Below are 3,998 nucleotides of genomic sequence, written 5' to 3' on the forward strand. Positions count from 1 at the left end.
ATTGATTGATTGATTGATTGATTGATTGATTGATTGATTGATTGATTGAAATTGGCCGACTTCCTGTTGGGTTTAGGCAATGGGTCCAAGAGACTTTTTGTTCATGTGGGCATGATACAGGTATGTACCTATTTTCATGCATGTCGGTGAAACATGCTGTGGGGGCTGCTCTTTAAGTGGTGTGGCCAAGCCATTTTGCCTCTCCCACCTATGATAGCCATATCACATGTAAATTTACACGGCAACTGAAGCTCATTCAAAAATTGGCATGTTTTCGAGTATGTTAATACCCCCTAAAAGGCGATTTATTTCGAGGAAAAATAATAATTCCATCCATCCATCCATTTTCATCCACTTATCCGGGGCCGGGTCGTGGGGGCAGCAGGCCAAGCAAAGCACCCCAGACATCCCTCTCCCTGGCAACGCTTTCCAGCTCCTCCTGGGGGACCTCAAGGCGTTCCCAGACCAGACGACATATGTAATCCCTCCAGCGTGTTCTGGGTTTGCCCCGAGGCCTCCTACCAGTGGGACGTGCCTGGGACACCTCCAGCGGGAGGCGCCCAGGAGGCATCCTAATCCGAGAAGGAGCAGCGGCTCTACTCCGAGCTCCCTCCGGATGTCCCAGCTCCTCACCCTATCTCTAAGGCTGAGCCCAGCCACCCCATGAAGGAAACTCATTTCCACCGCTTGCATCTGCGATCTCTCTTGGTGATACCATGATATCTCAATCTCTCACAATGAACAGATTAGATTTTGGTGGTCAAAAGTCAAGGTCACTATGATCTTTTTTCTTCTTTCTTTCGGTCACTACCCAGAGTTCATAGGTGAGGGCTGGGACATAGATGGACCAATAAATCGAAAGCTTTGCTTTCCGGCTCAGCTCCCTCTTCACCACGACGGACCTGCGCAGCGCCCGCATCACTGCAGAAGCCGCACCGACCCACCGATCCATCTCACGCTCCATTCTACCCTCACTCGTGAACAAGACCCCAAGATACTTGAACTCCAATAACTCTCCCCCAACCCGGAGAGGGCAATCCACCGGTTTCCGACAGAGAACCATGGCCTCAGACTTGGAAGTGCTGACTCTCATCCCAACTGCTTCAGACTCGGCTTCAAAACGCCCCAGTGCATGCTGGAGTTCACGATTTGATGGAGCCAACAGAGCCACATCATCTGCCAAAAGCAGAGATGCAATTCTGAGGTCCCCAAACTGGACCCCTTCCTCCCCCCGGCCGCACCTGGAAATCCTGTCCATGAAGGTCACAAACAGGATTGGTGACAAGGGACAACCTTGGCGGAGGCCAACACCCACCGAGAACATGTTCGACGTTACACCAAGTATGCGGACACAGCTCTCACTTTGGTCATACAGGGACCGGATGGCTCGTAGCAGCGAGCCTGGTATCTTGTACTCCCACAGTACCCCCCACAAGACCCTCCGAGGGACGCGGTTGTAAGCCTTCTCCAGGTCCACAAAGCACATGTAGACTGGATGGGCAAACTCCCACAACTCCTCCAGGTGAAGAGCTGGTCCACTGTTCCACGGCCAGGATGGAATCCACATTGCTTCTCCTGAATCTGAGGTTCGACAATCAGTTGGAGCCTCCTTTCCAGCACCCTGGAGTAAACTTTACCCCGGAGGCTGAGCAGTGTGATACCGCGATAGTTGAAGCACACCCTCCGGTCCCCTTTTTTGAAGATGGGGACGACCACCCCGGTCTGCCACTCTGCAGGCACCGTACCCAACCTCCACACGACACTGAAAAGGCATGTCAGCCAAGACAGCCCAACAGTGCCCAGAGCCTTCAGCATCTCAGGGCAAATCTCATCCACACCCGGTGCCTTGCCACTGGGAAGCTTTTTAACTACCTCAGCAACTTCTGCCAGGGTTATGGGTGAGAGTTCTCCCGAGTCTTCAGGCTCTGCCTCGTTCACAGTGGACGTGATTGCTGGGTTCAGGGGGTCCTCAAAGTGCTTCTTCCACCGCCCGACGATGTCCCCAGTTCGGGTCAGCAGTTCTTCCTCTCTGCTGAGCACAGCCTGAGACAAGCCCTGCTTTCCCTTCCTGAGTTGGTTAACGGTCTGCCAGAACTTCCTTGAGGCCAACCGAAAGTCATTCTCCATAGCCTCCCCGAACTCCTCCCACACTCTGGTTTTTGCTTCAGCGGGTTTACCAGGTCTGTCCAGCAGCCTCCCCCCGCCATCTGATCCAACTCACCACCAGGTGGTGATCAGTTGACAGCTCTGCTCCTCTCTTCACCAGAGTGTCCAAGACACACGGCCGCAGATCTGCTGATACGACCACAAGATCGATCATTGATCTTTGGCCTAGGGTGTTCTGGTACCAAGTACACTTATGAACCTCCCTGTGCTTGAACATGGTGTTCGTTATGGCCAGTCCATGACTTGCACAGAAGTCTAATAACAAAGCACCACTCGGGTTCAGATCAGGCAGGCCATTCCTCCCAATCATCCCCCTCCAGGTTTCTCCATCATTGCCCACGTGAGCATTGAAGTCCCCCAGGAGAACTATGGCGTCCCCAGCTGGCACCCCTTACAGGACGCCGCCAAGAGACTCCAAGAAGGCCGGGTACTCCGCACTGCCGTTCGGTGCATAAGCACAAACAACAGTCAGAGACCTTCTCTTTGCGACCCACAGTCGCATCGAGATGACCCTCTCGTTCTCCAGGGAGAACCCCAACACGGCGGCGTTTAGCCGGGGGCTTGTGAGTATCCCCACACCAGCCCGGCGCCTCTCACCCTGAGCAACTCCAGAAAAAGTGAAGATTCCAGCTCCTCTCCCGGAGTTTGGTTCCAGAAACGGTGCTGTGTGTGGAGGTGAGCCCTGTAGGTTCTACTGATACAACAACAACATTTCGGCTGGCACATGAACAGACACAGTGACTCAAATAATAGTAAAAGTAATAAAAATAGGACAAGAATAACTCAATGACATCACACACGTCGTAAAAGACGACCGGGGATAATTGGTGAGTGCCATCGTGTAGTGTGTCATGTCTTTCGGCCAAGTCACAGCACAATTTTATGACTCCACAATCGTGTAATGTGACATAGTGACTTTCAGAACGGGCAGAAAAGTTGTGTGGTGTGTACCAGGCATAATGCAAGTCCTCCTGAGTCTGACCTGTCTGTCAGCAAGTCCTTCTCCACCTTCTTTTAAGGTGTGGACACACCAAACCAACATCAAAGAACTAGCGGCGACGAAAGCCAACTGTTGCGTCGTCTACGTCGCCCTGTGTCAGTTGCATTTGAACACACTCCACGGACTACATCCGACGGCCAGGTGGCACGTACGTTCTGCGCCTGCGTGAGAGAGAGTGGAGTGACAGAGTGGTACATCTTGACAGCCGAGGTGTTACCTATCTGTGCAGCCCAGCACCCCAGCACCTCCACGGACTATTACATCTAGAGGGTCCCAGTGTTACCTCCTCAGGCTCCACTTCACTCAGCTTCACTCAGCTGCCCGATAAACCCGCTGCCCGCTGCTTCAACATGCTCAATCGGCCGAAAAGCCGCCAACGCTGAAGGGCCGACGGCGTGGGACACACCGCAACAACTAGACCAACAGACGCTCACCGACAGCCCGACTTTGGTCGATAGCCGACTGTCGGCTTGGTGTGTCAGGGCCTTTAGACTCCACCGTAGACAATGGCAGCATTGCATTTCATGGCAGGGTTACTCGTGGTCCCTAAAGTCTCCAAAAGTAGATCAGGAGCTAGAGCCTTCAGCTATCAGGCTCCTCTTCTGTGGAATCATCTTCCTGTTACGGTCCGGGAGGCAGACACTGTCTCCACATTTAAGACTAGACTTAAGACTTTCCTCTTTGATAAAGCTTCTCTTCACCTTCACCTTCTCTTCTTCTCTCCTTCTCTCTCTCTCTCTCTCTCTCTCTCGTATTCTATTACTGCATCTTGCTAACTCGGCCATTCTGGATGTCACTAACTCGGCTTCTTCTCCGGAGCCTTTGTGCTCCA

Source organism: Epinephelus moara, chromosome 17 (genome assembly GCF_006386435.1).
Source record: "Epinephelus moara isolate mb chromosome 17, YSFRI_EMoa_1.0, whole genome shotgun sequence".
In the NCBI taxonomy this organism is placed as follows: domain Eukaryota; kingdom Metazoa; phylum Chordata; class Actinopteri; order Perciformes; family Serranidae; genus Epinephelus; species Epinephelus moara.